The sequence below is a fragment of the Leptonychotes weddellii genome, chromosome 13 (assembly GCF_054177405.1).
Source record: "Leptonychotes weddellii isolate Sample4059 chromosome 13, ASM5417740v2, whole genome shotgun sequence".
Classification (NCBI taxonomy): Eukaryota; Metazoa; Chordata; class Mammalia; order Carnivora; family Phocidae; genus Leptonychotes; species Leptonychotes weddellii.
In genome coordinates, this window is record NC_138381.1 from 50839025 (window position 1) to 50864167 (window position 25143).

Here is a 25143-nt window from a genome sequence, read left to right on the forward strand (position 1 = left end):
CTGGACAAGAATGCCAAGTTAGTCTCTCTTCATAAAAAGCAATTACAATCTGAGGACACTTCATATTTGCCTCTTTTGCCAGCACCAAGTCTGCCTCATCTGAATCTTTCCATTTCATGAGAAACATTAATTCTCCACTGCTGTCTGTGGCACCAATTATTCGTTCAGGATCAAGACCTCTGGCAAAGCCTCTTGGTTTTTATCAGCAGCATCTCTTTTCTTCTTTGATTTACTATCATCAGATTCACTGTCAGATAAAGATTTTCTTTTTGTACCATCTTTTTCTTTACCAGCTTTTTGAGAATTAAGAAATGCTTCAGTTAACTCTGGACAATCTAAATTTTCTTCAGGTTCCCAAGTATTGTCAGCATCTGTAAATCCCTTCCACTTCAGGAAATACTCTACCTTCCCATTCACTACACGTCGGTCCAGTACTTTTTCCACCACAAATTCTTCAGGCTCTGCCTCTTCTACTTTTTTACTCTTTCCATTTTGTTTCTTTCCCATTTTTTGCAATGTAGTTTTATTGGAGGCCATTTTTTATTGCAGACTTGAAGAGCTATTATTCACCGCCTCCGAGCTGCTCCGGGTCCCGGGTCTGCGGCGTCTCCCTGATTTGTTTGCTTTTATTCAGTGTAAAGTTTGTTGTCTTTCTCTTAAAAGGTTTGTTTGGGCAGGTCTACAGTAACCTTTAGACATATTACTAAACTGATACTTTAAAGTTATCTTACTACTAAAGACTCTTCTGGGGTTGGGACCTGAACCCCAGGTGCTCAACACAGACTTTCTGTTCTAGCTATTAAAAACCCAGGTGTCTCCTAGCTCTTTGTGATATCTGTGAATCATTTAACTTAAAGATCCTCATTCGTTTTTTGTCTAGCATTATGAAGTTAACCCTGTTTATGTGTGACTTACCATTTAGCAACAAACTCAAAGAGACCCTTATTTGGATTTCTTGAGCCCTGCATAGCTTCTTCCTGTCTGGTATTGTCCTAGAAAATTTCATCTCCCTTAGCCTCTGTGAACTCTGTTCTGTGTCCCCTTAGCTCAGTGAGACCACAGTATTCTTGGGTTTCCTCTCACTGCGCTTCCAGTCTGGAATGTGCATCCAGGATGAAAGCTGGGATAACTGTAGGATTCACCTCAGTTGTTCCCTTTCTCTCAGGGATCACATACTTTCTTCTAATATTTATAAGCAGTTTTTCACATATTTTATCCAGTTTTCCAGTTGTATGGCAGGAAGGCTACTCCATTCCCAGTTAATCCGTCATGACCAGAAACAGAAATTTTAGTTTTTATGAATATTCTGGATGTTTTCTTTTACATACTAAGGTAGCCTTTGAGAATATCTTTGTTGTTGAACAAGAAGCAATTTTTGGGGAGGGAGAGAAGAGACTCCAAGGTCATTTACTATGCCCTGGATTGACACAGGCTGAGATTGGATGTAGGACCATGGTTGGGCATTTCAGAAAGAAGGCGGTATGGGAACTGGGAGATAAGGGGTGGCAGTGGCCCCTCTTCTTTCCAGGTACTCTCTCCCCAATTATAAGTCAAGGACAACGTGTATATTCAAACTATCCCAAGACAGGAGTTTCCTGGCTAGAAAATTCTGTATCTCTTTTTTATGGATGGAATTGTCTTTCTCCTTTGGATGTCCATGGCAATTTAAGTATTTCTTTTAATCTTTTTCTTTTGTATCAGTGTTATTTATTGAGAACTTCAAAAGCCAGGTGCTCTGTTAAGGATTTGTACTCAAAATTTGTTTATTTTTCACCACTGTCCTAGGAGGCAGGCACTATTGTGATCTCTGTTTTATCCATGAGTAAAGCAAAGCGTAGAAGGATTAACTTTGCCCAAACTCACGCAGTGTGCAAGTGGCAAAGCCAGTTAGATCTATGCCCTTCTTACTTCATGCCCTGCACTCTTTTTTTTTTTTTTTAAAGATTTTATTTATTTATTTGAGAGAGAGACACAGCGAGAGAGGGAACACAAGCAGGGGGAGTGGGAGAGGGAGAAGCAGGCTTCCCGCTGAGCAGGGAGCCCAATGTGGGGCTCGATCCCAGGACCCTGGGACCATGACCTGAGCTGAAGGCAGACGCTTAATGACTGAGCCACCCAGGCGCCCCATGCCCTGCACTCTTGATATTAAGCTATACTTTCCCTTTTAGTACACACTACCTTTGTGCTTATAGTTACTTCTGTACCTGTCTTACCAATTCATGAATTGACAAATAATCATGTTCTTTTTCTCTCATTTTGGAAAAGAAATAGTCCTAACCTCTCAGAATTAACTTGCTATCAAAATACATCCTTATCAATAAGATTGATCTTTGAATGTAACTTTGTTTTACTTCTTTTATTCCTCATTAATCATAATTGCTAGAGTCAGCTCACAGGAAATCAGCTGTCTTATAAAACAGCAGATGGCAAAAAGGAAACATTCATTATTATTCTGTTGTGCAGCGTACATACCTAGGAATGGCAGACTTTGAGATAATGTGTTCTATGATATTTGTTCCTTTTAGTCATGCCTATGAATTATCTTCCCTTAAAGATTGATTTTTATGTTTTTTGTAGCATTAGATAAATGTTTATTAAAAATGAGATATATAGGGGTGCCTGAGTGGCTCAGTCGGTTAAGCGTCTGCCTTCGGCTCAGGTCATGATCCCAGGGTCCTGGGATCGAGCCCCACGTTGGGCTTCCTGATCAGTGGGGAGCCTGCTTCTCACTCTCCCTCTGTCTGCCACTCTCTCTCTCTGTCAAATAAATAAGTAAAAAATTTTTTTAAAAAAAGATACATACTTGAGACTATAATAATAGAAATAGCATAGCAGAACCCTCTAATCAGTATCTTGAAGTTATCTTCTTTTTGTTTGCTAAACAAATACACAGTGGTATCTTGATTAAGTCTGTCAGTCACCGGGACAATAAAGCTGTTCTACAGGAAATAGCTAGTGGTCCATTAGCATCCCCAGGGGAGGATGGCAGAGCTTCCAGGTGGGTACTTCCAAGGGTTCTTCTTACATCAGATGACTGTTGGATGGCAGTTTCGACAATTCGTTCCCCTCCCCCCAGGGTCAAATGTACATGTTCCAGGAGGCATTTAAGCCACATCTGATAACCCTTGTAGTTCAACTTACAAGCTCCCTGAAGACTGGTGTTTGTCAGGGCAGAGGCTACATGTAAGGTGAGAAAGCCTTGCTGCTTGGAAGCTGTCAAAAAATCTATTTCAAAAGTTCTTTAGAATCTGTAATTAATCAATTAAAAATGCCTCTAGCACTGGGGAAGCTGCATCAGAAAGAAGGAATGGGTTTGTGGCAAACAACATGTCACAATGTCTGAAACTTTGAGCTCAGAAAAAGAGTATAGATACTTGTTAAAGGCAGGAAATTCTGTTTTTATATGACCACAGCTCTCTGTTCTTCAGAGATTCTTTCTTGTTGGCCAAAAGCAATACAGCTTTCAGGCTCAGTGGTTATGGAATGCTTCCTCATATTGCGGAACCAAAATGACTTCATTCAGAGTGAGAAACTTTAAATCTTTATTTTCCATTTTTAACACTTCCCAAAAGATCTGTAGTTAGCTCTTACTCTAACTATAAAGTGGGAGCCAAGAGAGAAGGCAGAGAGGAAAGGAAGAGAGACATGGAAGGTCCTATTTCTCAAGCAAAGCAAGAGAAATCCTTAAAGTAAGAGGGAATTATGTTTTACATGATCTTTTAAGATGCAGGATCTTTCCTCTCTTGGTAATTTAATAAAAGGGAGAAGTATCCACTAAAGTCACTTTCTTCTTTACACGTGATAAATTAATGAGCAGCCATCAAAGAATTGATTTTTAGTCTCTCGTGGCCTGAACTGGATTGAGGCAGTGATGTGAAGGCTCGAAACTAAATCTGTTGTTACAGATCCCTGAGACTATCCTGTCTCCCGGCATGTTGTTATGTCATATGAAACATTAGTAGTTGGATCATAAGAACCACAAGGGACCACAGGTTTGTATCCTCCTTGTCTGGGTAATGCTCTTAAAAAAGAATCAATGAGTCCTTATCAAATCCCACTGCTACACACTAGAACTTGAAGGGCACCAGAGGATAGGAGTTTCCATTTTTTAACAGAAAGAGGCCTGAGGAAGGATTTTAGGTAGATTCTAAACTAAGGTAAACTCTTTTTCACTGAATTAATTTATACTGAATATTGTAACTCATATCCATGTTGTAAGAAACCTGTACCTTAACCATCTTAATAATGTATTTGAACAGGGTGATCTAACAAAACATATAGTCATATTTATGTCAAATGTTTTTAAGAGCTCCAACTTGTCTTAAAATTCTGTTATATTGCATTTTTTCCTGGGATGTTTTTCTGTAGAAAAAAAGTTGTGGTTCATTCATTAATTCATAAGTTACAGGTTTACTGTGTGTAGAGCATTTTGCTTGATTTTTCTGAAATTATGTATTTCTCTCTTCATTTATTTAACAAGTACTTATTGTATATTAATAAATGCTAAGTGCTATTCTTGGTTCTGGGAATATTGTTAAGTATTTATTACCATTGGGGAAGTCAGATAACAGGCAAGTGAACAAATGCATACAGAGTATAATTTTGGAGAGATGAGAGGGGAGGTATTAGCTCTTTGTATCCAGCTGCTAATGACTGATACTATGTAACAGCAGCTGGGAAATTGGATGCCAGGATGCAGTGACAGCATGATCTGACTTTTATATAAAGCAAAATACAGGGTCTTTTACAGTTGTCTTTTGCAGTTCTCACAATAGACATGTAAAGTACATGTTATTATTCCCATTTATTCAGACAAAGAAAATGAGGCTCAGAAAGATGGAGTGAATTTCTTATGTGAGGCCCAGAGAGATTGGGTGAATTTCTTTACTTAAAGCTAGCAAATCCCAAAGGTTTTTTGAATCAAGCCCTTGCCTTCTGACCATAAGGTACACATTTTTGCTCTGCACTATGACTTGGATGCATTATGACATGTTGGATTTTTTATCTACAAAATCTTTTGTTCCTGCATTTCAGGTTAAAATTCTTTCTGGAGTGGAAATACTTATCAAATCATGATAGATACAGTGTTTGCTTTTGACTTTGAAAATACTTTTAATAAAGCCTCATATCTGTTTAGTGAGGAAAAGAAGGAAAGGGGAAGACTCTCTAAAACTTGCCCTCTCACACTGCACGGGTTTTCATAAATCTCAGCCTTCTCGAGGCTGATTCCACTTTGCATTCTTCCTTAGGAAGTGGGTGAAAATTGGAGCTGGGACACAAACGGGAAGGCTGGGAGGCAGAACTGTCCCACAGACACTACCTCTTTAAATAGCTACCGTGCAGTGGGAATTCTTTCTCCTCCTGCAAGAAACTCCAGTGCCCTTTGTTTCTTTGCTGCTGGGCTGGAGGCAACCAGCACTGTCCTGTCTCAGAGAGGGAGGCAGTGCTCAGAGGGCGTGGGGTGGTGGATGTGCTTGGGAGGATGGCCTCCCCACCTCTGGGCCATGAGGACACATGCTCGCACAGATGTTTTGTACTTCTCCCTTAAGAATATCATCCGTGAGACTTTTAACCTCCTAAAAGGTAAGGTTGAGAGCACTTCTTTGATCAATCACTTGGGCTACAGGCTTCTTTCCTTAGCTGATTCTTTCATTTAAGAGGGGAAAGAAGAGAGTAGATGGTTGCTATAGCTTGTTTTTAATCCGTTTTTAATTGAATGTGTAAGTGGAGCTTATGGTTTTATTATTAGGTTATAGGTACATAATATTAAGTGATAGTAAACTGTGATTTTTTTAACCTTTGAAAGAAGATTTTTGTTACAGGGTAGCTGTACGTTTCTAAAGCTCAGATATAGGAGAAGAGTCGGTAAGCCCTGTTACTAATTTGGGAAGACTAGTTAAGATGGAATATTAATAGATGCATAAAAATGAATGGCTTAGAGGTCTTTTGATTCCAGTTCCTGCTTTGGAGGAACTGGAATTTTAAAGGTCTTTTGATTCCAGTTCCTGCTTTGGAGGAACTGGAATTTTAAAGGCAGGAGCCTTTAAAACTCTAATCCAGGGGCGCCTGGGTGGCTCAGTCAGTGGAGCATCTCACTCTTGGTTTCAGCTCAGGTCAGGATCTCAGGGTCCTAAGATCAAGCCCTGCATGGAGCTCCATGCATAGTGCAGAGTCTCGGGATTCTCGCTCCCTCTCCCTCTGCCCCTCCCCCCTGCTCCCCTGTGCTCTCTCTTGCAAATAAATCTTTTAAAAAAATAAAACTCTAATCCAGTCTTTCCAGATTAATTTTGGAAACATCTACTGAGGGAGACTCCATTACCCAAGCAAGCACTTTCACTCTTAAGTGGAATTGATGTATTTCTTTGGTCAGGCTACCAAGCCTTTCCTCTGGTTTTCCATGTTGGGACAAAGGGCGCCAAGCAGAAGCAGCTGTGTTCTTGCCCTGGTTCTAGAGAAGACAGGTGGGTGGGGAGGGAATGCCCATTGCATACCTGCCCTGCAGAAAGTACTGTGCCTGGGATTTTTGTGTGCTGCCTTTGTCCATCCATTTCTTCTCATCTTTTCTTGGCCTCCGCCTACTCCTCCCTTATCCTTCTTCAAGAAATCAGTACCTTCTAACGAAGGCATACTCTCAAAGCCAGCCTTAGTCTGATTAATAGCAAGCAGAAGGCCTATTTCAAGAAACAGAAATGCAGCCCTTCCCAGAAAGGTTTCCACAGTGTCTGTTAACCTCCTTTCATATTTAATTTTTAGAGCACTGTTATCCATACAGCCCTTTTGTCAGTGACTCCTTATATGTCTTGTCTTTTCTTTTTCTTTCTTTCTTTCTTTCTTTCTTTCTTTCTTTCTTTCTTTCTTTCTTTTTCTCTCTCCTCTCTCTCCTTCCTTCCTTTTTTTTTTTTTTAAGATTTTAGTTATTTGAGAGAAAGAATGAGATAGAGAGAGCATGAGAGGGGGGAGGGTCAGAGGGAGAAGCAGACTCCCTGCCGAGCAGGGAGCCCAATGCGGGACTTGATCCCCGAGCAGGGAGCCCAATGCGGGACTTGATCCCCGGACTCCAGGATCATGACCTGAGCCGAAGGCAGTCGCTTAACCAACTGAGCCACCCAGGCGCTTTTTTCTTTCTTTCTTTCTTCTTTTCTTCCTTTCCTTTCTTTCTTTCTTTTCTTTTTTCTTTCTTTCTTTTCTTGTTTTTGTCCTTTGCGTTGTCTTTCACAGGAAGGGGAAGTATTAGGACGGGTGCTTTTGTTGTTTATTTGAATTTCGTTTTCTTCAAATTAGAATCATTTGCTTTAGAGTGTTCTGGGTTCTTTTTAAAGGTTGTGTAGCATCATCTTTATATTTTGCCAATGCATTTTTAGATTGTTTTACTGATATATTTTGTAATCAAAGGTAGAGTCTACTTTAGCCCTTTTGAGCCTTCTTTTTAGATTAGAGTGTGTTAAGAAAGACCATTTAGATGAAATACTGCTTTTCTTGTATGGTATGAGTTGGGAGGGGTAAGCGTTTTGTTTTGTTTTGTTTTTTTCTTTTTAGTTTTAGCTTTAGATTTCAGAGTGTGGTAAGCAAAACCAAGGTCTATGATAGGTGATACATTTCCAGCATAATGTCTAGGATATGCTTGATGTGCTTATTTGTGAAAATAATTTTATACTGGTGTGCTTTGATGATTAAATAGGGAGTCTTTATTTTACTTTAAATCTTGTAAGTAAAAGGGATTTACATTATTGTTAAAAATCTTTTTTTTTTTTAAGATTTTCTTTATTTGACAGAGAGTACAAGCAGGGGGAGCCACAGGGAGAGGGAGAAGCAGGCTCCCCACTGAACAGAGAGCCCAACATGGGGCTCAATCCCAGGACCCCTGGGATCATGACCTGAGTTGAAGGCAGACTCCTAACCAACTGAGCCATCCAGGCACCCCTAGAAATCATTCTTAAATTTGACATTCTACAGTTTTGTTTTGATAGCCCCCATAGTTCTGCATATAATAACTGCTCCCTGCCCAACCCCCTTTGTACACATCCTATCTCTTAAGAATTTTGTAAGGCACTTGTTAAACTATAAACTAAGGGATTAATTGAATAGTAACTGTGCTAACCGAAAGCAAATTTAACAGGGTAAGGCTTGTGTTTAGATTGCAAAATATAAAAAAGGACTGAATTTTTATGATCCTAAAGCTGAAGGATAAAAAAATCAGATGGAAAACAGAACAATGCTTAGCTTACTTAAGCAAGCAGAATCTTTACAGAGAAGGAGTTCTGAAGACAATGGGCATAATAATGCAAGATTCTATTATCCAAGGTTCCAGCAGAAATTTTAGAAAAATAAAATTACTTATGAAATGAGCTACAAGGAAATCAGTGCCCGTCTGCAATAAGTAAAATGACAAAGTAAAGTAACAGATTTACTGGGAGGCCTCCTACGGACCTGAGTTGAGCAGAGTGCAGGAATGTGTTTCAAAGCCTGTTAAAACCCCAGAGGTGGTGTTTTGAATCAGTCTTGCTGATGTAAACACAGACCCTCCCTGGAAATTTTCCAGAAGTGGAGAGCATGAAGGCAGTTCAGTGAAGATGTACAGTATTATTATAGTAAAGACATAGGGAAGCAATTCACCACCATCTTGAGTATAGAGTATATAGAGGAGACAGAGTATAACAGCCTTTCGGCTATCTCTGAAGGTGTAGTGTGACCTGGTGATAAGACCTGAGAGAAGATTGCACTGAGAACAATCACCCCCAAGTGCTTATCTAAACAGAAGGAAGGGGGGGATTGAGCAAAAGGGAATTGTTTCTTAGTGATATAGAAGCCTGTGGATTATTTAAGGGGACAAAAACCATTGAGAGGAGTGTTTAGACAATGTCAGTGCTGATGAGATGGACATTCATTGCTAGGGCACTTTAGTGATGAATAAATGATAGGTTTACAAAGCTCAGGTACCAAGCAAACTGTTTGTAAGTGAGCAGAGGAACGGGTCTTCTCTCTGTTAGCTATGAAGATTACATAATACTCCATATGTTAGATGTACTCAATTAAATGAACATGAAGATTTAAACTTTCTAGATTTCTCATATGGATATACATAGTAGTAAAATTGGGGTCTGAAATGAAAGGATATTTCCTGCCCGGCTGCACATCACCTTAAAGGAGACTTCCCCAGAATCCAACCTGGTACTTCACAGAAATCACTATTTGGGACGTGAAGCGCCCATTATTTTGTTTAAAAAGACAGAAAGGCACAATATTTCAGTTATTTGTCTACTAAAGTGGTACATAACTATCTGAAATGTATGGAATAAGTAGGTGCTAAAGGAGATGTTTCTTCCTGTTCCATAACTTACAGAGCTCATTCCAAATAATGTCTCCATAAACTTCAAAAGGAATGCTGGAGACGTGGAGGCAATAACCCGACACAGTGCTGCCTGTGATGGCAGGAGTATAGTATAGGAGAGCCTTCGTGCTGGTGTAGGGCATCCAAAGAGCTATGTGACTATTCCAGACAGGATGCTTTGAAGCAATATAGTTAAAATGCAGGCTAACAGTTCACCTACTTGAAAAGATTTCTTTTTAAATAATAGCATATAGTAATTGTCTTTCATTCTTTGCCAACCTCAAATTATTCAGTAGGTATGAATCTTCTAGTGTGTTTTAGTTAAAGTATGACAGGACTTATCACTTGATCCATCCCCAGCCCCTGCAGCTTCTCCTCCTCCCCTCCTTTTTCTAACAAAACAAAACACACCAAAGTGCAGTCTCCTTTTGAATTAGGGAGGTCTGTGGATATCCCTTACCACTAAGAAGTTGCAATTCCTTCAAAACTGCTCTCTAATCTATGAAATAGAAGAAATTAGAAGCCCCAATATTAGACAAGCTCATTTTGAGCTTTTTCAAGAAGTCTAATTTCCAAAGTCCCAGAAATGCCTGAGCTATCAGAACATCGCCACTAGCAATCTTTAGGTTTTGGTGGTCATGATGAGTAGAACTATAGAATGGGTGCAGGCATTTTATGAATACTGTTTCCTTTATCTTCACAAAAACTTCATGCAGGAGTGGTTATCCACAGTTTACAGATAAGGGAACTGAGGCACTAGGAGACCAAGTGTCTTGCCCACATTTTATATAGCTGATGAGTGTCAGGGCAAGAGTGTGAACCAAAATTTGTTTGACTCTGAGGCCTGGGCATTTTCTCCCACACAATGCTGAGTGAATGACAAAATTTGTTATCTGTGTTTTTCAGTCTGGAGGTAATAGGAAAACTCCTGAGATATTGGTGGAAGTTGCTGTAGAACCTTGAACAGTCAAGGAAGGCTGTTTCTCCTTATTAACAGGGCCCCCATATTCTCTTTTCTCTGACTTTTTACTTCCTTTTATCACCTACTCTCTTGAAGGAGAAGGTAGTATCTTCTTCTTCCACGGTAATATATGAGACTTGGTGCGCACGCGCGCATGTGTGTGTAGGGGATACTTTTGAGAGAAAAGAAGGGAAAGGATCACATTACCCCCTATAAACTGCAAAAAATTGAGAAGGAATGTATTACAGAGAATTATTGTATGTCCTTAAGCCTTAAGTGGACTCAATAAGCATTTTCAGTAATCTGTTTACAATTCTGTTTACTGAAGATTTGGCTTTTTGGCAGTTACTTGACCACTTCAGGTTGTAAACTGATTCATCTGTCGAAGTCCAGCTCAAATTCCACACCCTCCTTCTCTCTTCTCCCCCTCTCAACACTCCCCTCACGCCGACATTTCCAAATTTCTGAAGACTAGGTTCTCAATATCTTTCCTTTGGTATTTATATACTCCCATACTCAGCAAGGTGAGTTTTCTTTTTAAAAGCATTGTGTTGTCATACCATGGAATATTATGCAGCCATCAAAAGGAATGAAATCTTGCCATTTGTATCAACGTGTATGGAACTGGAGGGTATTATGCTGAGCGAAATAAGTTAATCAGAGAAAGACATGTATCATATGATCTCACTGATAAGAGGAATTCTTAATCTCAGGAAATAAACTGAGGGTTGCTGGAGTGGTGGGGGTGGGAGGGATGGGGTGGCTGGATGATAGACATTGGGGAGGGTATGTGCTATGGTGAGCGCTGTGAATTGTGTAAGACTGTTGAATCACAGACCTGTACCTCTGAAACAAATAATACATTATATGTTTAAAAAAAAAGAAGAAGATAGCAGGAAGGGAAAAATGAAGGGGGAGAAATTGGAGGGGAAGACAAACCATGAGAGATTGTGGACTCTGAGAAACAAACTGAGGGTTCTAGAGGGGAGGCAGGTGGGGGGATGGGTTAGCCTGGTGATGGGTATTAAAGAGGGCGCGTACTGAATAGAGCACTGGGTGTTATATGCAAACAATGAATCATGGAACACTACATCAAAAACTAATGATGTATGGTGATTAACATAACATAATAAAATTAAAAAAAAAAACTACAGGCATTAAAACAAAAACAAAAAACAAAAGAAAGAGGAAAAAAACCAAAAAACCAACAAAAAAAACTGTTTCCATGCAGTACCTACCCTCCTTAATACCCATCACCAGGTTGGAGCACTTGGGTGTTATATGAAAACAATGAATTGTAGATCACTACATCAAAAACTAATGATGAATTGTATGGTGACTAACATAATAAAATTAAAAAAATTTAAAAAAAAAAGCATTATCTTGTCTTTGGCTAGCTTGTGGGCGCCCATTGGACACTGATTGCTTCCTTTACTTTGGTAACATCCTTCTTCCCATGTAACTCATGGAGACCTGGTCTTTAGTATCAGTTGATTCATTGGTTATATTATCCTCTCGGTTCTGCTTTTACACTGTGAGTCTAAACAGATTGTTCTTCCCAAGACAGTTCTTGAAATGTTTGATGATAGCGATCATGCTTCCTTGGAGGCTTCTAAACTTCTCCAGTGCTTTCAATATTTTCACACGTGGCGCAGCCTCTTGACCATTTGTCTTCATCCATCCTGCTCTGAATTCAGTCCTGGCTGTCAACATCCACCCTTAGTGGTGCCCAGAGCTGAATTCCAGTTCTGCTGTATTTAGGATAATCATCTCCTCTTTCTGTGTGATATACTTCTATGCTGCTTAATCTTTCACTTAGTTTTCTTGGCATCCATGTAGTGCTTTTAGCTTGTACTGACCTTGAATTTGGCCAGAATCTCTTCATCTTTTTCATATGAACTTTACTCTTGCCAGGAAGCAGTCATCCTAAACATGGACAGCTGAAGTTTCTGAACTTCATCCCCTTTCCTATTAAGCTTCATCCTGTTAGTTTCAGTCCCTTAGGCCTCCCAGTGGAGAATTTCTTGAGTTGGATTATTATCCAAAATAGTCTGTTAGACTAAGTAAGGAAAATGATCTTCTGAGAAAAATGTTCCTAAGCTTTAAAAAAAAAAAACAAAAAACTAATCTTCCCAAAATATGTCTTAACTCATGTTACCTTGTTGAGAAAATTTTGCATAGCCTATCAGTTAAAGCCCCATAGTGTCCTCCTGTGGCATCTGAAGAGTTGTCATAGCTATGCTTTCTATTGCATCACTAGCCAAACTAGACTCCTTGTCTATCCTACCCCGTTCCCTGCATCTGCCTGGCTGTGTGACTTTGTTCACCAGGGACTAGAATGCACATCATTCCTGTTCCATCTCTGCCAGTCAGAATCTTGCACATCCTTCTCCTTGAGGTCTTTCTTGAACTTTAATAGGGAGTAATTTCTCCTTCTTTCCAGTTCCCAAAGCATGTGCTGAATTCTACTTTATGAGTGAAGTATGGTATGGTGATTGAGAGCAGAGGCTCTGGGAATGGATGAGCTGTGTGCAAATCTGGGCTGTACTCCTTAGTAATGCTATAATCATAGGCTAGTGAATTTTTCTCTTAAACCTCACTTTGTCCCATCTGTAAAATGGATGTAGCAGTGCCTACCTTATAGGGTTATTATGAAGATCGAACTTGTTAGTATGTGTAAAGTACTTAGAATGGTGCCTGGTATATGGTAACTGCTAGTAATTATATTGGTGAAGCTCAGAATAATTTATGGACACGATTTTTTGAATCCTTAAAACAAGGCTATCGGAGGAAACATTTACAGATTTATGGAGACAGAATATTAGAGAGGAATATTTTCCTAAGGAGGCATTGTGTGGTGGTATCCAACTAGAGCCCAGACTCACAGCCTTTTTCATTTGCAGTCAAATATTAGTCAACATTTTTATAAGCATTGTGCATATTTACTTGTATCAAGTAGTGCAGATAACCTGGAGAAATATGGCCTTCGTGTTATGAACTGTGTTCATCAACATTGCAATTAAAATAATTAATTGCTCAAATCTTAATTTTAATATGTGTGCCCATAGGTTCATGCTAATTTGCATTTTGCTTTGTACAGTGTGACAAAAGGAATTGTAAAGCATTTTTTTTTTTCCTTTTATGAAGTATAATCTTTATTCCTTAGAAAAAAACCATCATGGTTGAGCAACACCAGAAGCTCATGCATTTAACTTTGGGCATTTATCATGAGGATTAGCAGTCTGTAGCCTGATGACTCACGCTGACCTCAGTATTTATTGAAGGTCTACCAAGAATCTTGTGGTGGGCCAGGTAATGTTGAGATGTTAAGAAGTAGAGGATGAAGTTTCTGTACTGAGGTGTATTTGGAGATACAACACAGTAAAGAAAGTAGAAATATGAGGCAAATTTTAGTTCTGTACTCAGTGGATTACTAAGTCAGTGGTGTAGAAAACTGGGAGTATAAGAGATTCAGCAGGATAGTTCTTAATTGCTACCAACCTATTTCAGTCCTCTTTCCAAACCATCTCTTCAAGAACCTCTAAAAACTAAAGAATACAAATCTTGAGGACATCATCAATTAACTAACAATAATATATTTGTACAAAGTGTTTCTTCTTTGAAAATTTGCTCTAGATATACCTGATGATGAGGTATTATTGTAATAGCTAACAGATTGCCTTAATTAGTTCTGATAATAACCTTATGTTATTATCCCATTTTTTGAGACAAGGGGAAGTCAGGTCTCAGAGTGGACACATAAGTTACTATATCAGTAAGAGGTAAATCTGTGATTCATTTCACATCAGCTCAACTGAAAAGCCCTTTCTTAACCACTATACTCTCATCCCCATTGACTCCTGTTGACCAGCCTACTTAAGGGATCCATGATTAGATTATTATGGATGAACTTCAGCAAATATGATTGGAGTGGGGGATAGAGATGAGTTAGAAAAGGTAAGCTAAGGCAGGTTGTAAAGAAACATTTATACCAGCTAATGGATTTGGATCATTCTACCAAACAGTTGGGTTAGCCTCATCTACTGATTATTAACAAGAAAATGGCATTATATAATTTTTGTTTTAGCAACCTTTGCAGGTGTATGTAAAGGATATTAAAATGGCAGGGAGCCAAATATTGAGAGACAAGTTAGGTGTGCAGTAGCCTAAATATATCATAAATTTGTATATTAGATATACAACTAAATCAAAAAAGATGGATTTGAGAGACGTGTCTGAGGTAGGCCAGATTTGTGGACCTGTCCAATAATGGTGGGCAAAGAAGGGAGAGAATTGAAAAATGGCAGGGTTGTAGTGATGCTGTTCCTGAGGCTGGGGGAAAGGAGTGATTAAAGTTGGGAGGGGCTGAGTTTTGGACATGATGAGTCAAACATATGAAGATGATTTGACATCCTGAAGAGTCCGAGCTCAAGAGTGATCTGGCCAAAGATTAGAGAATCCTCAGCTAGTAAGTGAAGCCACAACAATGGATAAGGTTATGGGGAGGAGCTCGGGTGCCACAAGTGGACATTGGAAGAGGATGAGGGACAAAACCCAGGAGAGCCACCAGTATTGAAGGTATGACCCTCCTCAGTGGTGTTTTAATCTGATGGCTACCCTGTGGACCTCTGTCAGCATGATTCTAAGCTGTTCTTTATGTTGGCTTCCTTCGACAAGGGCTAAACCATTAGCTGTTGATTGTTACTAGTATCACTACCAGAGGATTGATCAGCTCCAAACTTGGGAAATACTTTGCTCTTTATAAATTAACTAAAGATTGGTATAGTCTAGAGATAATGTATAACTCACTCATAAGTCAGTTGTTAGATGTCCCAGCTTTTTTTAGGATTTTTTTTTCACAAAGTTTGCATATTACATTTCTAGTTTTAAAATAAATTAGTGCAGTGATTGAATGCACATCAAATGACTGATAAGTCCTTAAATAGCTCCAGGTTTCTTGTGAAATGTCTTGAAAACTTGACTGGTGGCTTCCTAGGTACTAAAAATGTGTGAGTGCTTTGATTCTATTGTGGCGTGCTCTTAGTAGTCAGCAGGAACTTCTCTAAAAACTGGCCATATTGCCTATTCATAGACAGCTATTTAGCAGTGACCACTGCATGAGAAGTAACAGCACTGGGAGTAGCCTGGGGGAAAATACCCAAGGCACAGGACAGAGAGTTTTGAATCTTGAGGTCCTGCTACCTAAGTTTGAATCCTACATCTTACATTCTTACTCTTACCAGCTATGGGTCCTCAGATGAGTGACAAACTCTCTTTAAGCCTTTATTTTTTTATCTGTAAAAAGAAATTATAATAGTCCTGATAATTTTTTTCATAGAATTGTTGAGGGTATTCAACAGGTATTTCACCCAATGTTGGGCACTAGTAGTGTTTTATATAGTTACTGAGTATAAATGCACATTGACTAGGGTTACTTTCTCTCTTTTATTCTGTTTTAAATACCTTTGTAAGTGCTGTATTCTCTGGAAATGTTTTTATCAGACTTTCTTGAATGTAATACAGTTCCTAGCTAGATGGTACTGTGAATAATAGATTCTCTGATATTAGAGGATATGGGACTATCACAGCAGTTCATTCTAGTGCATTTAGAAGACTATACTTTTTTAGGGTTCCCTCCCTTTCTCTTACAGAATCACTACTTCACATCTGTCAGCAAAGCACTGGCCTAACTTTGCAGCTTAAGCAGGGGTCAGAACATCTGGATCCATCTGCTGATTTGGTATGTTCATTTCCTTTCTCTCCAGCACAAGTCTCAAGGAACGTTTGCCCGACTTTTATAGTAGAAGTTTTTCGTTTACTGTTCCTAACATATAGTCATGCCAACACAGGAGCCCAGACCTTTTTGTAGGCCATTATAAAAATCAAACTTAGTTTGGTCCCAGGTATTATTGAAGGGTGCACTGCATACTGCATATAAAAACAACCCTACATCGTGTTATCTGGGAAATTCCCCCAAATTGCATATTAAGATAGATATTGAAGCTCTGGAAGTAAGCAGACGTATCCTGCAATCAGTTGCTCACCAGTCCTTGTGGAGAGCAGAAATATTTGCCTCACCTTGTGTAGCATTTAAAGACCCTCACAATTGGGAAAATGGGTTAGTTAATGGTGAAAATGTGTTTGTCAAGACTTGATGCAGACCCCTGACAATTCTTTATTGCTTCAAAATTACTCTGGCCAATGTGCATCTTTCTAACAAATCTCTGGCAGAAATTCAGTCATCTTGCTATAATAGTAAATCAAAGAGAACCCAAAATGTCACTGACGTGGAACCCAGGAGTCCCTAGGTTATATGAGAGATCCTTATGAACTGGAATTGTTTGGGAAACTGTAGAAGAAATAAGAGGCTGCAGCAAGCTGGAAGATAGGAGAGTTGAGCAGAAGGGGCAGGGTCTCCTGTGAGTGGCAGAGCTGGTGGTATGGTCTCACGTGTGAGTAGGGGTTGATGGTGCCTTTCACCTCTCAGGCAGGACCAATGACCTGCATGGGCCCAGGTGCTTCCAGGCAGGGCACCGCTTTTTGAGCCTGGGCTGGACCTAGGAAGCCATCCCACCTGTAAATCAGAGCTCAGGTAAGATCCCAGGTCAAGGCCAGATGGCCAGCCAGGATCTGCTTCTCCGGCGTTTGCAGAAGTCAGACCGTGGGGCTGCTGCTTCTGGATAGAATTTGACCTTAACTGAATATTCACATATAACATTTAAGCAATGAAAGCTGAGGAAAATCAATCAGTCTTAGTCATGCACATGAATTTCACAGTCACAGAATATAATTTTCTTTCATACCTGGCAACAAAATTTATATTCTAACTCTTAATTCCCTATTTCTGACAGCAGAAAAAGTTAATCTAGTCACAGCCACAGCCAGTCTGCTCCATTCAATTTAGCGCTTTCTAAGTTACTTCTGGTTAAGATTCAGGAATATTTAGGATCTTTGTCTCCATTCCCCTCCTTCCCCTCCTTATCGGATGTTGCTTTCAGGAGTACTGCTCTAGAGGCAGTCAGGGGACCTGTGTTCTGGATCAGCACCCTCTCCTTCCCCTGACTTCTCAGAGCCCCAAACTGATGCCCTGACCCCGGTGGGATTAGGTGAGGAGCCTCTGGGATGCTCACGTGGTTCTGTGGGCATGGGTGTGCCTCCTGCCTGGCTCCCTGGTATGAGCTACCCACTTTGCAGCCCCTGATATCAGGACCTTTATCTCCAGCCAGATGGAGACTCAATCAGTCTCCTCTTTCTGTCAGCTAACCTTGGCACCCCTAGGCAAGGCAGGCAACTCCTGACCTCCTCTGCCTTAGCCCACCAAGCTCATCCCTACTCATTCTTCCTGCCCTTGCCACGTGGGATGTCTCTGCATCTGTCTCCCTTAATAATGAAAGAAGGGAGGCAGAAGCAAGCAAGCATCTTGCCAGATCCTCCCAAACTTCTGGGGGGAAAACCTGTGATGACCCCAAATCCCACCCTAATAGATTGGGGCTTTATTCTGGGGGTGGGGCACAGAATGCATGTTCTCTAATTGCCTGTAATGCTCTTTTTCCTCTCCAAATTTTTCCCTTCTTCCCAGGGTAGTAAACACATGCACACATGCACGCACGCACACATACACACACACACACACACACACGAACACACGCACAAAAAAACAAAGAACCTGTTCTGCCAGTTCATATCTATTTTCAAAACAACTTTGTCTCTTCATTTGAACTAGAACCAAGAATTTAGAATCTTTGTTTTTTTTTTCTTTTCTTCTGACAGTTCCCCCTGGGGCTAGTGGTGAACTGACTACCCCGTATCTCTTGGAATATGGGCTTAGGGAAGGGGGTGGAGGTGGTGAAGAGGGGCAGAGCCAGTCAACATTATATCATATTCTGGCAAAGGGTACCCTGATCTGACTCATCAGTCAGGGTCCACACTGGGCTCTCACTTCCTTGAGATACCAGGCATTTTGGGCTGACCTCCACACCTGGGAAGGACTGCTGTACAGTCCCCGCTATTTCTGATGAGGAGCATGGCACATCCCCCGGGGTGGTGAGAAGGCACTGTTTTTTAGGGTAAAAGATAGAGGAGTTTTTAACATGTTGAAAATCCAAATATGAAGATGTTGCTTTTTCCATTTCTTAATGTTTTCCTAAGAGCCTTGATTGGAGCTCTAATGAGGAATCTAATATGTGTATGTACATGTATATATTCATATACACACACACACACATATAATTATAATTGGACTTCTCTACCAGACTTCTGGTTGAGTTTTCTTAGGAACTGACTATCTAGTCATAGTGCTTACTGTGTCTAGTTTTCCTTGGGTCTGCTTTCTTCCCCAAATCTTGGAAATCTACCAGTGATATTGCATCTAAAAAGGATTTGGAGGATTTTAGGCAGAGTGCTTCTGAAACCAGAGTGAAGGCTGGTCTTCTTGTCTGCCCCTGACCCCAACCTGCCAGTCCTGTTTCTCCAAGATCTGAAGGGGCCACTATATTCTTAACTTCCTGAGCTGGTCTTTTAATGGTTTCCCAGCACTTCCTTTATGCCTCTGCCTCAGGCATTTAGCTTGTTTTTCTTTTATCTTTAAAGCTGCCCTACTTACCAAGCTGTATGAGGTTCTTTTCTTTCTAAAGATTGCCTACAGAAGCAACACAGACTCATTGCAGTCTTTTATCCTGTAGACCCCTTAGATGAAGCCAGACTCCGTTTTAAGGGTATATACTTTTTTTTTTTTTTTTACTTTTAACCATAGGGAATAGTGAATAGCTAAATTGGTCAGAAGTTCCTCTGTGGGATAGCTCCCTGTGCCCTCCAGTCTACTCTCCCTTCCTTCTGTGCTCTGGGGGTCATTTACAACCCCACCCCCATCCCCACCTTGCCCTCTAGGTCCCAATTGGGTCTGGCCAGTGAGAGGCACAGCAGGGCGTCAGAAGGTAGGACAGGAGTGAGACTTTCTCACTCCCTGGGAAGTGTCTGTGTTCTTCTACCCAAGATACCCAAGAACACAGCTCTTTTCATGTCATAATATTCTGTTTGAGCTCCAGAGTTCTTTAGTTCTGGTAACCTCTCCCTCCTTTTCCCCCTTTTGGTCTGGGGCTGGTGATGGCTCCTCCTCCCAGTTGCTAGCCTTAAGGGCCTTAATGTTTTTCTTGCTGGCATCCCCTAATGCTGCTCACATCTTAGTAAAATCTCAGTTACTCAGTTTGAATTTGTTATCTGTTTCCTCCCAGGACCTTGATCAAATCCATGCAGTTACAGATGTTAGAGCACAGGTTCTGGGGGCCTTGATACTTGAGGTGTGTCTAAACTGTGGACCAGCTGTATTTGTAACCCCTGGGAACTTTGTTAGAAATGCATACTCTTAGGTTCTGCCCCAGACTTCCTGTGTCAGAAGCATTTTAACAAGATTCCAGGTGATTTCTCTGCACCTTGAAGATTGAGAAGCCCTGCTCGCAGTAAGTTTCCTCCCTAAGGGAGTAAGTGGCCAGGAGCCCTGTTGGGTTTAAGCTTGCTACTTAAAATGTCATCTCTTTCATTTCTGGGGAAAGCCCATAACTCCCCTTGCTTCTCTTGCCCTGCTTTCAACCTTCACCCTATCCTTCCTCCCATAGCAAAGCTCACATCCCTTGTACCTCTCTTCTTATTTGTTCACCCATTCTAAACTCCAAGTGTGTACTGTCATAGGTGTTAAGGATACAAAGAATAGGGCAACACACGCCTGCCCTCAACTGGATTATAAAAGGAACGAAGACATGTTCATAGTCAGTGTCAAGACAGCAGGAGGTACTACATGCTGTAACAGAGAGAGAGACAAAATCAGGTGGAAACAAAGGCCAAAGTTATCAAAATGAAATATGAATATGCGTGGTGAATGTGAGGAAGTCCCTCTGTAAAATCCTATGAAAACATTGTGTTTTCTGATTCTGGTCACATTTGACAATCTTGAGTAAAGATCTCTGGTTGTAATCCCCTGTCCTCAAACTTCATCCTCATGTCACATTTGACAAATAGTGTCTCTCCCAGGAACAGCCAGCGCCATTTGTGCTGAGGCAGCTGCGGAGCGGCAAATGCTTACAGGCAGCCAGAGCCCTAAAGACATTAAGGAGCTGATTTTTTTTCCGAAAGGAAATTCATGGAGGGAAAAAACCAACTGATTACCTCATAAGCTGTCCTTCGAATTAATTTCAGTGCTTGTTAAAGAACTAAATCCCTTTTCGTAAGGGTTCTTATAGGAGTTCCTAATTAGGCCCCCATCTTTTGTCACCTGTAAGCAACACTCCCATTCAAGTCTCTTTATAATTCATGTAAATGAATTAACATACAATCCAAATTACCCAAGCAAAGTGGGGGACAATTTTTATACCATTATGAATTTTTTTTTTTAAACAAGATATTGGCTTAGGCCTGTGACTGACCAAGGTGTTACTCAAAACATACTCTTCACCCACAGTTTTGCTACCTGTTCTGGCACTAGAACTGACTGATAGAGAAAAGATGTCTTCATTGTTCTGGATTCTTGAACTTCAGCACTCTCTTCTTTGGCCCAAATGGTGCCTTAGACTAGCACATGTTGCTCCCTGCTCCCTGCTTCCTCTGCTGGTAAGCAGCTGGAATTTGGTTGACTTCTGTCACTACTTACAATTGATTGTGACTCCGTTATTCTTATATCCCTGGTTTGTCATAGTCCTTACCATATGGGAAATAACTGAACCAACCAGTAGCTTCTGAGAATTCCAGAGAAGTGGACAGAGTTGAAAAACTAAGAAAGGGGCATTATTCTGCTCTTAATCTATAAATGAACTTCTGTGTTAATGTGAGCATTAGATAAGATGGAAATCTTCAGGTTTTGCTTGGTTTTCCTATTGCTAGTGCTACCCAGTACTAGGTTATGGTATCAATTTAATAGATTGTTATCAGCATTTGAAAAAATAGAATAGAAAAGGAAATATATCAGGGTACCTCACACATAATGAGACTTTGATGAAGTTTATATTTGTTGCATGTATGATGTATGTGTGTGTTGGATAGAGAGATAATATATATTCTGATACAGGTCGAGGTTAAAAATTTTTTGAAAAATACTCCCCTAGGAGATAACACAATGTTTAAAATAAGGAGAAGTCTTATTGGAGGTTGGTGGTGGGGAGAAATCAGGAGTAAGGTGATTGTCTTCAAGTGGAGGGGGAAAAGTCAGTTAAACAGAATAGCATTTTGAGATCAAGTGACCAGGATAATTAATGATTTCTAGAGTTGCTAATTTATACTAGTCTAACTGCACTGTTAGCCACTATTGGTCACATACTTATACTATTATATGCTTATTATATATATATATATATAAAGCATATATATATGCTTATTATAAATTTTCTTATTATAAATTTTCTGGTTTTTTACCATTTCATTTTCTTTTCCCCACCTTTCTCTAGTTTTTAGTTAAGATTTTTTTTCTGAAAAACTATCCTGACCAGATACTCTTAAAGAAAAATTTAAGAAAATTTTCCTAACTATGCCAGCATCTGAAAAGGGGTAAGTGTATACCCAAGTCAGGGCATTTGGCTACACTTAGGGTAAAATGTGAGAACTCAGAGGAAAACAACCCTTAGGAAGGGAAAGTTGGAACTCAGTTTACCCTACCAGCCTCACTTCCCAGCCAGTGTCCCCACTGTTGTCCCTCTTCTACCCTCCTATCACTCGCCCACCAGATTGCCTTCTTAGGGTGACTGATCAGTGTTCTCTTAATTCTTCAAGACAATTATTCCATTGTTTCTGCTATTTCAGGTGAATCCCTGAAAAATAATGTAAGATTGTACCATTTAAAATATCAAAAGGATTAGAACACATTCTCCCCACAGCAAGAACTGCCATTGAAAACTATTAAAATTTAGCCAGCCATGGGGAAAAAAAAAATCCCTATAATAGCAGATTTTCTTCTTAGAGCTCAGTTTGTTATTATAAAATTTTTTATTCGCCAAGTTTTTTCCTCTAGCCTTAAAATATCGAAAATGATGTTGGAATATAGTATTCCACTATGATCATTTATGCAGGTTTGAATTTTGTACTGAAAATGGATTTTGAGAATACAGGAAAAAAATCAACTAAAATAAAAATCAACTTGAGTGAAGAAGTTCTTTAAGCTACATTGTTGTTATTTACCTTTCTTTGATACCAAGTGTATGTTATTTGCTCTCATTTTTTAGGAATGAGATTAACAAGGACAGTAATCATGAAGATACTCATTTCCTTTTAGGGATGCAGTCTACAGTTGGGGAAATTGTTTTCATGGAGATTAGCGATTCCCAACAGTGGGAGTTTTTTAAAAAAATAGTGATATCTGGGCCCCAGTTGATCTGAAATATAGCCCAGGCATTAAATTTTAAAAAGTTGTAATGCCCAGTCAAAGAGAAGGTACCTTGAATATTACTCTGGTGTCTCAGCTTCCCATAGGTGTTCCCATGGGTGTTTTGTTTTACTACTCAAAAACACAGTTAATCAGAGTTTTGATTCTTTATGAAAAGTATTAGGCATAGCTCTCAGAGACTTCTGTATTTCAAATACGAAGGCACAAGAGATTTTTTAATATAATCGTTAACCTGTCTTTTCTAACAATCTCCAACAGTTATCAGTCACTGCATAACCCATCTGTCATTTCCCCTTCATAACTAACTTGGGTAGTTCTGCTGCTTTCAACACACTCTGGTTCCTTCTGCCTTTTGTCTAGTCAGAAACTACAGCCTGGCTGTAGTTTCTCCAGGCCAGCTGCTTATCCAAGGTGCTTGCTGATTTTCTTCCTACAGCTTTTGGCTACATTCATTAATTTGGTCATTCATCAAATACTTTCTTAGTGCCAGACTTGTGTCAGGGCTTCGGATACAATGATGACTAAGACACAGTATTTTCCTACAAAGAGGAATTTCTTCTCTTTGGCCATTTCTTTCTTATGCGGAGGGATAAGTGCTAAAATAGAGTATCCACAACTATTTGGGAGGGGAGTGTAAATGGCTCCTAACTGTCAGCAAAAGCTTCAGAGAGGTAATGGCATTTGAATGGAGTCTTAAAGGATAAATATGTTATTTGACCTGGCAGCAAAGGGGAAAAAGGGACATTCTTGTCAAAGAAAACAGCCTTGCAAAAAAATGCTACAGTCCATGGCTTGTTCAAGTAAAGGTGGGAAGGTCTGTGTTGGTGAGGAATTGCAGGGGATGAAGCTGAAAAAACAGACTTGGAGAGAGGCCGTCCGACCTTTGTATGACATGCTTACTCATTTGCTCCTGGACCTTTGAACGGTAGGAAGCCAGCAGAAAGGGAACTCCATGAACAAGTCCACACTTCGAAAAGATTCATTTCATAGTAGCCTGGAGGATGGACTGAGGAGTAAGGAAACAGGAAGCAAGGAAAGTGCATTAGGAGGCTGAACTATGGTATAGGCACCATTGACAAGACTTGAAAAGGACTTAAAGTAATTATAGGAAAAGCATGAGCCTTGTGGAAAATCTGGAATATCACAGAAAAATATTAAGAGGAAAATACAAATAATCTATAATTCTTGCATGAGAGATAGCTGCCATTAGTGATTTGTTCTACTTTTCCCTGCACGTTTTATATGGTTAAGATAATTTTAGATCCCGATTTTTCATTTAAAACTATGAAAAGCATTTCTTGTTATAATAAAGACACTCCGTTAGCATAATTTTAATGGCTACAGATTCACTTCTGTATGGATGCACAATAAAAAACCAAATCATTTCCTTTTAGTTGTTTCCAAATTTTCATAAATAACTTTATATTTAACATTTTTGTGCATTAAGTTGCCTAAAACTATTAGTTCCTTTTTTTTTTTTTTAAGATTTATTTATTTGAGAGACAAAGAGTGTGGGGAGGGGGAGCAAAGGGAGAGGGAGAGAGAAACTCAATCTGACTCCACCCCGAGGAAGTGCGGAGCCTGATGTGGGCGGGGCTCAATCTCACCTTGCCTGAGATCAGACCAAACTGAAACCAAGAGTTGGACACTTTAACCAACACCACCACCCTAAAACTATTATTTCTGTAGGCTTATAACTTAAGTAGAATTGATGTCTTAAATCACACTGATCATTAAGACTTTGATGCTGCTCTATTACATTGCAAAAAAAATATAAAAACTTGTGCTTTAGATTTTAGAAATATTCAAGATACAGGATAATTTGGTTGGATTTGGTGAACAGTTGCTTTGGGAGAGTAAAAATGATGAACTGGTCTAAAATGATCCCAGTTTTCTAATTTGGCAGACTTGGTAAACTGTATCACCACCAGCCAAGAAAAACGAGAATATAGGAGGAACAGACTTTGCAGGGAAGATAATGAGCTCTGTTTGGGGCTAGCTGCATTTGAGAGACTGCACTGGTAGAAAATCCAAGTAGTACACAGTGGGCAACTGAAAATATGGTGTGAAATTCAGTGAAAGGGGTGGAAAACTCACAGTCTCGATTTATGAGCAGTTTGGCAAATAAGTGTTGGTCAAAGTCGTAGAAGAGGAAGAGAGAAATCAGTAAGAATGCGGGGCGGCGGGGTGGGGCGGTGAAACTCAGAAGAACGTTGCCACTTTTAAGAGCCAGGCACAAGAGGAGCCAGGGAAATAGATGAAGAATGTTCGGGGAAACCAGGAGTTAGCATTGTTACAGAAGCCAGGAGTGAGAGATTTTCTAGAAAAGAAAAAATAGTCTACAGCCCTGGCTGTCAATCCTATCAGACACATTGTCTCCTTTACCATCCCCAGATGATATTTATAGATAATATACCAATGCACATAATTTAAAAATTAATATAATAGCCCAACTGTAAAATAAAGAAAAAAATGGAACTGCATTTTTTTTTT

At 39.8% G+C, this 25143-nt stretch overlaps 1 protein-coding gene and 1 pseudogene across 5 annotated transcripts in view; one reads left to right on the forward strand and one right to left on the reverse strand.

Moving 5' to 3' along the window:
- LOC102727330 (chromobox protein homolog 3 pseudogene) overlaps positions 1–607 on the reverse strand; it is a 3640-nt pseudogene extending 3033 nt beyond the window's left edge.
- The window catches only part of ARHGAP28 (Rho GTPase activating protein 28), a 187059-nt gene that overhangs the window by 51791 nt on the left and 110125 nt on the right, over positions 1–25143 (forward strand). Inside the window, exon 1 of one of the 5 annotated variants that reach the window (XM_081801589.1) lies at positions 15625–16029. The exons of the other annotated variants lie outside the window; for them this stretch is intronic. The gene's annotated coding sequence lies outside the window, so the exon portion shown is untranslated. Of the gene's footprint in view, positions 1–15624; positions 16030–25143 lie in introns of those variants that run through there. 5 annotated transcript variants of the gene reach the window in all.